The sequence below is a fragment of the Dipodomys ordii genome, unplaced genomic scaffold (genome assembly GCF_000151885.1).
Source record: "Dipodomys ordii isolate 6190 unplaced genomic scaffold, Dord_2.0 Scaffold50, whole genome shotgun sequence".
NCBI classification, from domain to species: Eukaryota; Metazoa; Chordata; class Mammalia; order Rodentia; family Heteromyidae; genus Dipodomys; species Dipodomys ordii.
Window position 1 is genome coordinate 6,329,609 of NW_012267266.1, and position 12,540 is coordinate 6,342,148.

Genomic DNA, 12,540 nt, shown 5'->3' on the forward strand with positions numbered 1-12,540 from the left:
GGGATGTGAACAGAAGGGAACCTTACTTCATTGTTGGTGGGAGTGTAAATTTGTCCAATTCTGATTTAATTTTAATTATTTCTTTCTGTCTGCTGGATTGGGGTTTAGCTTACTGCTCTTTTTCAAAGAGTTTCAGATGTCTCATTCAATTGTTGGTTTCAGATCTCTCTGATTTGGTGATGTAGGAACTCAGGGCTATAAACTTGCCTCTGAGTACTGCCTTTGCTGTGTCCCAGATGAGCTGGTAATTTGTATGTCATTTTTGTTGAATGTCACGAACATTTGAATTTCCTTTCTAATCTTTTCCATGAGCCACCGGTGATTCAACAGCGTGTTGTTCAGCCTCCATGTGATACAGGACTTTCTTTGGTGACCTTTGGTGTTGAGTTCTAATTTTATACCCTTGTGGTCTAGGTGAATGCAGGGTATAACTTCAATAATTCTGAATTTGGACAAATTTGTTTTGTGACCTAAAATGTGGTCTGTTTTGGAAAATGTTCTATGTGCTGCTGAGAAAAATGTGTATTCCGATGATGCTGAGTGAAATATTTGATAGAGGTGGGTTAAATCTTGTTGATCTTTGCAGTTGTTTATATCTGTGGTTTCTCTGTGTGGAGTTGATCTATCTAGTGGGGACAGGGTTGTGTTAAAGTCCCGACAATTAATGTATTTGGATCTATGTGAGATTTGAGGGAAAGTAGTGTTTCTTGGATGAATTTGGGTGCTTCATTGTTTGGTGAGTAGATATTTAGAATTGTAATATCCTCCTGAAGGAGAGATCTCTTAATTAGAATGCAGTGACCTTCTTTATCTCTTCTCACTAATTTTAATTTGAAGTCTAGGTTATCTGATATTAGGATTGCAACTCCCGCCTGTTTATGGGGGATGTTTGCTTGGTAGACTTTATTCCAGCCTTTCACTTTCAAATTATGTTTGTTTTTATGGACAAGCTGTGACTCTTGAAGGCAGCATATAGAAGGATCTTGCTTTTTAATCCAACTAGACAGTGTATGTTGCTTAATTGGAGAGTTAAGACCATTAATGTTGAGCATTAACACTGAGAGGTGTTTGGTAGTTCCTTCCATGTTATCCACCTTCTTGGGGGCTGCAACATCGGGGCGCATTAATACTGAGAGGTGTTTGGTAGTTCCTTCCATGTTATCCACCTTCTTGGGGGCTGCAACATCTGGGTCCTTCCTATGGTTCTTGGATTCTCAGTTTGGGTGTAGTTTCTTGGCCTTTATTGTGGTCTTGTTGGTTTTCTATGTGTAGGACATCTTTATGTATCTTTTATAGGGCTTATTTGGTAGAGATATATTGTTTCAGTTTTTCTTTGCTATGGAAGGTTTTTATTTGACCTTCGGTTATGAAGGAGAGTTTAGCTGGGTATAGTATTCTTGATTGAAAGTTGTTTGTCTTTGGTGTGTGGCATACATAATTCCAGGCTCTTCTTGCTTTAATCGTCTCTGCTGAGAAATCTGAGGTTACTCTAATTGTTTTCCCTTTATAGGTGATTGATCTTTTCTCCTTGACAGCTTTTAGGATCATTTCCTTGGTCTGAATTGATCTTGTGTGGATTATAATGTGACAGTGGGATGTCCTGTTTTGGTCTGGTCTATTTGGGTTTCTAGAAGCTTCGTTTTTTGTTTTTTGTTTTTTTTGTTTGTTTTTGGGTCTGGTCATGGGCCTGAACTCTGGGCCTGGGTACTGTCCCTCAGCATTTTAGCTCAAGGGTAGCACTCTCCCACTTGAGCTACAGTGCCACTTCTGGCTTTTTTTTTTCCTGCTTATGTGGTGCCGAGGAATCGAACCCAGGGCCTCATGCATGCAAGGCAAGCACTCTACCACTGAGCCACTTTCCCAGTCCCTCTAAAAGCTTCTTGAATCTCAATAGGCCATCTTTTTGCATGTTTGGGAAGTTCTCTGCTAGGATATTGTTAAATAAATTTCCTAGACCATTAAGTTCTGTCTCTAGGTGTTCCTCTACACCCAGATTATGCCTTTGATGGTGTCTTCCAAATATTGAATAGATCTATCATATTTCTTGGATTTTCTCTATAATATCTAGGCTGTTTTCAATCCCAGAGATTTGATCTTCTACATGATCTAACCTACTGTCAAAAAGTTCTACTTTGTTTTTTATTTCCTTTCCTTCTAATTGGTCAGCTTTGATGGCTTCAAACTCTTTCTTGGGAAGCTTTGTTTTAGATCTTAGAACTTCTTTACTTCCTTAATTTGATGTTCAATGTTTATTCTCAAATCTTAGTTGATTGGTTATGGTTTCCTTGGAATCCCTTTCCTTGTGATGGGCTCCATTCAGCATTCCCTTTGTGGTCTCCCTGGATTTCTTCAGTTGTCTGTTTATGGATTCCATGAATGTCTCTATTGATTTTTGTCTATTCTCATCTTGCTCACTCAATTCTTGTATTACTCTTTGATTAGGTTCCTCACTCTCACACAATTCCTGTTATTTGTCCTTGACTGTTCTCAACCTGCTCACACAATTCCTGTATTTCTCTTTGACTGTTCTCTGCCTGCTCACACAATTTCTGTATTAACCTTTGATTAGCTTCCTCATGCCCACGAATTACCTGCATTAATTTTTGGTTAGCCTTATCATGCTCATGAAGTTCCTGTATTAATCTTTGGTTTGCCTCGTCTAGCTCTCTATCATGCTCACCCTGAGTCCTTTACAGGTTTTCAGTCTTTTCATTCATTATGTTTACTAGTAGTGTTTGCAGAGCTTTTTGGGAACTCTCCTCTGGATTATTCATTAACTGTTCTGTTCTCTGATTATCATGAGTAGGAGCTGAGATACCCGGGCTTGACATTTTTCTTGTGTTTCTCTGGCTTATTCTGCCCATTTGGTATGAAAGTAACACCAATTTTGTGCTAGAACACTATTTTAAGGCAAGCATCAATCAGAGTCCTGTAGTTGCATAGTCAAAATGGCAGCAGATACAATCTAGTTCAACAGATACAATCTATTCAACATCAAACAACTATGGATTAATGGGTTAAGAACATCAAATAGGGATTCAGCAGACCAGAAATGAATAAGTTTAGGGAGAATTGGGGGAAAAATAAGATTAGAGGAATAAAGACAGGTAAAAGGAAAAAGTGAGTTTAATCAAATTCTAATCTCAGAGAGGGAAATGCATAGGACAAAATGAAAGGAGAGAGATTTTTAAAAAAAACAAGAAAAAATGAAAAAACAAAAATTTAAATTTAAAAAATGAAACACTTAAAATTATGTAAGATTAGGGCTTTGAAGGTGGCTCAGTGGTAGAGTGCTTGCCTTGCATGCCTGAGGCCCTAGATTCGATTCCTCAGCACCACATAAGCAAAAAGAAAAAAGCCAGAAGTGGTGCTGTGGCTCAACTGGTAGAGCACTAGCCTTGAGCTGAAGAGCTGAGGGTCTGCGACCAGGCCCAGAGTTCAGGCCCCATGACCAGGCCCCCCCCCACAAAAAAATTAGGTAGAATTAAAGAAATGATATTGAGAGAAGAAAAGGAGAGGAGGAGAGAGATTAAAAGGAAAAATGAAAGAATAAAAAAATCTTAAAATTGTAATACTTAAAAATTATATAGGTATAAAGAAATGCTACTACTATTAAAGAAGTTAAGCCTAGGAGGTTGTGAATTGAGTAATACATTTCTGAATTAAGTATGTACACAATGAGGGATTAGGTCTAATAATCAATGACCGTTATATGTCTGGGGATGAGCAGAACAGCAATTAAGTCACGCAAAAAAGAAAGAATGAAAGAAAGAAAAGGACCAAAAGGTCAAAAGAGATTTAAACACACACACACACACACACACACACACACACACACACATCTAAAATAAAAATTATGAAAGAGAAAAAATAATAGAAAACAATTTTTTTTTGGTCTGGTTGTGGGCCTGAACTCAGCTCAAGGCTAGCGCTCTACCACTTGAGCCACAGTGCCACTTCCAGCTTTTTTCTTTTTGCTTATGTGGTGCTGGGGAATCGAACCCAGGGCCTCATGCATGCAAGGCAAGCGCATTACCACTGAGCCACCTTCCCAGCCCGAAAACAATTTTTTTAAATAAGAAAAATAGGTAGAAAAATTTTGATGGTTTGCTTTTTTGTGTGTGGGGAAGATCTTGTATCTCCCCTGTGTCCGTAACCAGTCTCTTGGTGGAGTCTCTGGTCTGCTTGTGGTGTTTGGTTTTCTTGTGGCTTGATTGGTTTCTTAAGTCAGTTTGAACAGGCAGAAAGAAACTCTGCCTTACCCATGACTTTGTGATCCTCCTCCCAGGCTAGTTTAGTGGGAAGGAGATCTGCTGTGAGTGTCACAAAAGAGAGATATGGCTGTTTCCTCTAGCTTGGAGTTGCTGTGATGAGGCTAGGTTCTGGATTGGGTTGAGGTCTATCAGCAATCAGTAGCTTTTCCCTGAGGGGCTAGCTCTTGAGATACTCACAGAGTCCAGCCTGGAGCCATTCTTAGGGTTTATGTTTACTGAGTTTCAATTGTTTGTCTAGGCTGCAGTGGGAAGGGGCAACTTCAACTCTGTTTACCCAATGAAGAATGTCACTCCTCTGGGGATGGAGACTCCTCTGGGGATGGAGCCTTCTCTGCCTGGACAGGGTGACTTTCCCCTGGGTGGAACTGAACCTGGCAGGTCAGGCCAGGTTCCTGTGACCTGCTGAATGGTTCCTATTGTTTTCTTCCAAGGCCTGAGTTGGAGCTAGCAGCTCAGCCAGGCCTTTGTCAGAATCAAAGATGGAGATATTCTCCAGTGGTGGGGGTGGGGCTACCTTCCCATTGCTGGGCCATGAGAAGAAGTGAGGATGTCAGGGTTCTACTCATGCCAGACTCTTGGTTCCTGGGCCACCCCTGGTCTGCGATCTGCAGCATGAAGATTTCTGCTCCTTTTCAGTTCTTGCTGGTGGTGAGTAGAATCCGCTTGCACGCCTCATCTGACACCTTTGTCCCAGACTCTCTCTGTTGGTATGGCAGCCGAGGCTGCCACCGCCAGTGCTCCAGCTACTGACAAGTGCTCAGATCTGTCTCCATGACCAAGCTACCAGGATTTTTCCTCTCTGACCAAACTCTCTGTACTGTGATGGCACACTTGGTGTGATTCTCTAGTCTAATACTATTCACTGGAATACTAAAACTGCTTTCTATGTGAGAAGCTTCCAGCTTCTCCTCCACCATCTTCCTCCGGACTCCAAGTACTACCTTTTTTGACATGAAATCAGTTTCATACATAATTAGTTCTTATCTTAAATAAATTCTAAATTAATTGCTCACTGGGTAATTGAAACAGTTTTTGAATTTTTTGATGGATCTATATGCTTTTATTACTATTTTTGGTAGGAAGTACTAAGGGTCAAATGCAAAGATCAATGTGTTTCCTTCCACTGCTTTTCTAGTTAAAATATCAGCATTCATTTATCTAGTTTGCGATCTTGCTTGCTTTGAGATATGTGTATCCTGATGACTTTAGTTCCTGGATTCTTGTTTGTGGTTGCTGTCCTAAAACAAAACAAAATAAAACAAACAAACAAACACTAAAACCTAAACAAAAATAGATACCAACATTTTTTGGGATGAATTATGTCCCCTCAAGAATTCATATTTTGAAATTCTAACCCTACAAGCTGAAAGTGTGACTTCATGTAGAGATAAGGTTATTACAGAAATAATAAAGTTAATATCGAGCCATTTAGAATGAGACCCAATCCAAAAGGTCTTGTATTGTAGTAGATGGCTGTAATTCCAACGCTTAGGATACCAAGGCAGAAAAATCTTGACTTTGAGGCCAGTCCGGATTATGTAACAAGATCAAGTCTAAAGAGATAATTTGGACACTGACATTGGCCCAGAAAGAAATGACATGAGACTATAGGGAGAAGGTGGGCATCAGCAAGCTCGGAGACTGGCCTGGAGCAGCTCCTTTCCTCAAAGCCCTCCAAAATAACCCACCGTGCCGATGCCTTCTTCTTGGACTTCCAGCCTCCCAAAGTGTGAGAAAAGAAATATCTGTTATTTGTGCTCCACTGCTAGTGGTACTTTGTTACAGCAAACTTCCACTGCATTTATTCCTCACACCTTTTTAATTCATTCATGAAATACATTCCCAAACTCTGAGTAAAAGATCAAAATACAATTGTTTCTGTCCTCAAACTCAATGTGGCCCAATATCAACATTTTAAAATGAGGGTATCATGATAGTTTGTTTCCTCTGCATGTGACTTAGGCATTATTTAAATATTACTTTATGCCTCGGCTCTCTGGGAACTGAATCAGGCTCCATCTACATTGCATATATATGGTGGAATCTTCTACCAGCACACACATTGGCCTTCTTCAGGTCCTTTTTTACTTTGATGGTAGTTTGCTAAGACCTGATGGGCTTAGAAGAGACCTATTTCACTGTGAAGACAGCCCAAGCTAGCCATGATTGGAAATCATGTATCGACAGAGACTTAATGAAAAATGAGTGGAAGAATAAGGATGAGTGACTAGAACCACCAATCTGAAATTACAAAAGAAATTATTCAAGAAATTCACAAAGACTTAACCAGAGGAACTTCTTAAAAATCTTTAAAGAATCAAGTAGCTGGAGACAGAAAATAAGGAGGAAGAGAATGAAAAAGCTCCTATGAAGTTGAGTCACTGTAGAACACAAAAGTGATCCTAGTAATGACTGACCGACACACACACACACACACACACACACACACACACACACACACACGAGTAGAAAGAATATCTATCCAAGGGAGAAAACCAGAAGGAAGAATATTCTAAAGCCCACAGGAAGTCAGTGATAAGAAAAATGAATAAAAATTAGAACACTAACAAACTAGTAGAGGATGTTTAACGTGTGAGATTTAGAAATAGAACACAGGTAAAGAAGACATGGGAAGTTTACTTGAACTAAAGGCTTTACTCTCCTTGTTAAAAGGATGTCCATGTCTAGCCACATCCTCCTGAAACTTTGATTGTTCAAGATTATTAAAATTGTATCAGCTTCCAGAAAGAAAATCAGTCAATCAATAAGAAGAAAGGAGTCAAAGTTTTACTAAACTTCTAGTTGGCAATACTGAATGCTGGGGAAGTTTAGGAAAGTTTTCATTCCCACTTTGAATGATTCTAGTCTTGTTCTCCTGTTTACCTTGCATCTATTGTTCTCATCATCTTCTCTGGTTCACCCTGCATCTATTGTTCTCATCACCTAGGAGGCTTTTGACAACTGCAGATCATTTGACAACATGCAGATCAAAAGATGTATGCTTGTTAGGACTGGGAATCTGTTATCTATAAAGCTTTCAGTTTGGGACTGGCTTGGTTCACAGACTCTGATGACTCAACTTCATTAGCTGTTTGGTCCATGGGGGAGCTCCACTTCGAGGATAGCAGCTCCTCATTTTAGACCACAAGGCTGACTCAATGTGCTGTGTCTGAGGCAGAATGAGTCTCACTTGGCCAGGATTCAGGCCACAAGAATCAGATCCATGGCTTGTGCTTCATGTTAGACTAAACATGTCTTAGATGACAAACTAAAAAGACATGTAAACTATTTTCATAGCTTTTATCTTTCATTAATGACATCTACTGTTTGAAGGCTTAAGTTTTCCAAACAGAAAGAGAAGCATGGTAAGATTCTTTTCAGTTAAGTTGTAACTGTTCTGTTCATATAGATTAAATCATGGAGATTTCTCTGATAATACTTTGTAGAATTGTTTGTTTCTGTATAATTTGTCATTAACAGATCATCTTACACTGTCTGTATCATCAGATATCACATGAAATAAAACAGTAGCCTTAAGAATATAGGATTTGATGCCATTCTGACCAGCAGGTCAGGAAATCATGAGGCTATATTTTTGTGATCTTACAGACGTTATTCATGCCATGGATGATGGCGTCCATTACTGTGCTTGCATATTAGACAGCAAAGTCAGGCACTTGCAAAGATAGATAAACATGGTAGTAAGCAGTTCTTTCAACCTCTTGTTATACATGGAAGGAAATGTGTGGTGGAAATGCCACATAAATTCTAAGACATTATCAGATGGAAAGCATTACTTTTTGCTTTTGAAATAGAGGCAAAGCTTTTAAAAGCTCTGTCTTTTCAAACTTATTTTTTTATTTTACACTTTTATTTACATTTTATTACATTTATTTACATTTTTATTTTACATTTTTATCTGATGAAATGGATGAATCAAGAACTTTTAATGGATTTCTTTGCCATGGCTCTTTTCTACCCTCTCAGAGTATTCTCTCCAAATGTATTCTTTTGTTTCCTTCCTGTAACCTTCTCTTAAAATTTTTACACATTCTCTCAAATACTAAATGAAAAGGAAAAATATTGAGACATTTAAACATTCTTTTAATAGCAACCATTACCTTTCACATAGCTATCCTGAACTTCCCTAGCTATACTTTGTATAAGTTTATACGGTTAACAAAGCTTTCCTTTGAAGGTAAGTCATTCAGTGTCTTTGACACATCTATTGGTTAAATATTTTTGTTTGCTAATTAGAAAAGAGAGATAAAATTTGGTGCTGAGGAAATAAATCTCTGTGTATTCAACTTAGTATGTGTTGGAAACTTCTGAACAATTATATTCCTTTCAGGTTCAGTAATTTTGATGGAAATTTTAATTGTAGTACCCAATAAATGTGATTAAAAATTAGAGTAATGGAGAATTATAAGATGAAGTTGAGATGCTGGCTATAACTTTAGGGATTAGTAAAAATCATGACCCATATGTTTCTGAATTTCTTTTGAAACTGACCTAAAAAACAAAAACAAATACAAATTTTGTTTGTAGAAAAACTTCAAATATGATCCCAGTGATCAGTTCCTAATAATGGTTTATCCAGAAGAGAAAAGACCAGAGCAATTGTCCTTTAACCTTTGGTAAATACACAAGAAGGTCAACATGCCATATATTTGCTTTTTCTAATTGAAAACTCATCAAGTGCTGTCAGTACAGTATAGGAATAGAATACTGATTCTATTAGAGGAAAATATGACATGTACTTGGTTTTAATTTAGATAATTACTTATGTAAATTATCAGACAAGTGGCAGGAGATGTGATAAATTTCATTGGTCCATTTACCAAGAGATAAGCTTTTAATTGCACTGCTGTTTTATATATATATATATATATATATATATATATATATATATAATTTATTTGTTTTTACCAGTCCTGGGGACTGAACTCAGGGCCTGAGCACTGTCCCTGAGCTTCTTTTGCTCAAGGCTAACACTACCACTTGAGCCACAATGCCACTTCCAGCTTTTTTTCTGGTTATAAGGTACTAAGCAATCGAACCTAGGGCTTCCTGAATGTTAAGCAAGTTTGGCCAAATTGCAAACCAAATCTTTGGCCATATCTTGGATACCTTGATGTCATTTTTGATACCCTGGCATCATACAGTGTGGAACGGGCAAGGTCATTGGTATGTACCTCACTTTCACATCTGCATACATTTATTAGATGTAGATGATATCTAATGGAATGTTAGGAGTTTGTAAAACTTCAGTGCTATTTTTGACTTTATTCTGCAAAGACAAGAAAATCAGTGATGATTTCCAACTAACAGCACATGGAAAATGGATATAGTCATGTCCTTAACCTTTCTGGACCTGAGTGTTACCTTCACCTGAAGTACACAGTTGAAATTCCCCTTTTTCTTTTTTTCCTTCACCTTCCTACCCTCCTCATGCAAACACAGCTGTTGGCTTCACCTATGTAAACTTTCTGTTCATTCTTCATGCTGTCATATATCTCTCTGATTTCAGATATTTTATGTACTGTGCCAGGCGCAGCCTTCTCTTTCCTCTAGTTTCTGAAGATAGACACAGTTTTTAAAAACCTAGCTCAAATATTACCTCACTGTGGGCATTTTACTAACCAGACCTCTCGCATCTCGTGTACCCCACATCCCTGTTGTTTTTTGGTCTTAGTCACTCTCTATTTCCCTTCCCAGAGCAATGTATTTATTCTCCTCTTATAAAACTAATCTCATGACATTACACACCCACTAGAATGGCTAAAATAAAAACTGGTGGTAATACTGAGAAACTTGATCCCCATGCATTCTTGGTAAGAATAAAATGGTACGCTCATTCTGGAAAAGTTTTATAGTTCCTTTTAAAAAATATAAAGATCCAATTACCATGTAACCCAGCAATTGTTCTCTTGGAACAAATGTCCAAAAGAAAATATATGCTCACACAATAATCCATCTTCAAATGCTTATAACAGCTCTTTTTGAAGTAATAAAAACTGCAACTGGCCTGCTATCCATCAACAGATGAATGGTTAAATTAACTGTGGTCATTCTCTGATACATTCAGGGGTCATCCTTAGGCTTACTGACCCTGGGACACAAACTGGGGGTGGAGGGCTTGTGGAGTAAGTGTGAATCTGCTTGGCATCCAGGCTATAAAACTTGCTATATGGTCAGCATCAACTTCTACCACACAAAGAAGGGAGGAAGCTTCTCTAGTGAAAGCAGCTCAGAAAAGACAACTAATCATTCTACAAGAGACTCTATCAAGTTTTCCTCAGTCTAAGCATTGCTGGTACCAGGCCTCGTGCCTAATTATGTGAGCAAATGCTTGGCTATGGAGCCATGCCTCTAGCCCAGGGGTAAGAAACAGCATCTCAGCCTGGCTGCTACAATGTTCTTCTTGAACACTGAGCATATTTCAACTGAGGTTATAGTAACTAAAACTCTACTAAAAACTTGGGCTAAGATTTACAAATTCCAAAACAGAAGCACAAGAAATATGAAAAAAGGCAACATAATTCAAGCTAACAAATGCAATACAGGATGAAATAAGTTTTGGTGACATAAACAAAATGGTCCTGAAACTCATGGGAAGAGTGAAACAGATTCATACCTGAAAGAGGTATGAGTCTGGTGGAAGAGGAATAGATGAGAAAGGGAGAGAAAAGATGGAAGAGGTGACTCTTCTAAATTAATTTCTGGATTAAAAGACAGTAAAGTCAAAGATGGCTGAATGTTCTGTTCTGAAGGAATAGGAAGAAGATGATATCTGTAATTAAGAGACATGATTACAAGAGTAAAGATAGACAAACTCTTCCTTCCATAAGAGCTCTTGCTTCTTGCTCTTTTCCTTGGACATAATGAATATGAAATTCCAATGGGGTATCTAAATAGAAGTATATCTAGCAGGTGGATTCAAACCCTGTATTCCCTCTGCTGGTCTAGTTAAACAACAAAATGTTATATGTGACTCTATGCTTTAAGGTGGTATAAACTTACATAGTTCATTTTGTAGTCTTAAATAATGGACATTAAACTTCTAAATACACAGTAAAAATAAAGTGTTGGTAATGATTTTCTCAATAGTTTTCTCATCTTACAACTGTCATCTGTTTAATCACAGTAATCTTAATCCTGAGTTTACATTTTTAACTCTGACAGAGATTATCAGATGTTTTGCCTTAAATCTAAGCATTAGGTCCATCTTAAAGAGCAACTAGAAATGGATATATATTTTGTGTGAAACCATAATTTTAGTCATGGATAAATATGTATGTTGTATAGTTTTGCACTCTTGTACTAAGGGTATTTCTTTTTATAAAGGATACTGTTAATCTCACTCTGTAGGAAATTGCTAACTATAAAATGAGGGTGTGGGATTTAGTATCACAGATTTCAATAAGAACTTAGGTAAAACATGTAGCTCCATTTTTTTATCATAATGATCTACAAAAGTAACCAATAACCTTGATATCTAGATACATATGTTTCAGCTAGCTCTTCAGTTTTACCCTCTGATTATTGAGAGTTCTTCCCTATATCCAAATGAAGTACCTTCTATTAATTTATTTTGTAATTTTTGTAATTTCTTATTTAGGCAACAAGATGGGTGCCCATGCTATATATTTTTAATGTTTGAATCAGTGCTTAAAATGTTTTAGTTTCAGGTCATTTTCTCATGCCTGTGTCTTTAAGGAAAAGAATAGCATAGATCCTGGCTGGATCATGAATTTATAATCTAGTCAGTTTTTTGACTTCTCCAAGTTTAATGACTCAAATTAATTTAACCTTTTCTCTCAGAATCTAGCTTTTTTTCTTAATTATTCCTGTCATTTTAAAGTATGCTTTAGTCTTCACATATCTTAAAAAATTGTCACCAGTTAGACACTCATTTTCATATAGATCTTATTAATTTTAACTAAATCAGTTTGATTACTTTTGGCTTATGCATGCTATTCATTTATGATCCACATTTTGTTAGGCTCACACCCTGTGATGGTGCTTTTTTTTTTTTAACCACATTGTAGATTGTCAACAAAAAATGTTGAATGATTGAATGTAATTGAGATTTGTGGATAATTGTAGACCTTTACCTTTGAGGCAAGGATGCCGAGCTGTGCTCTCATTTGGTTCAATATTATACAGATGTTAATAAAAGCATCTCTCTCTGCGTTTACTCAAAGGAAACATGATTGACAGCTAAAAGCTGCAAGCACTGCCCCCTTTCTTCTAATCAGGAAAG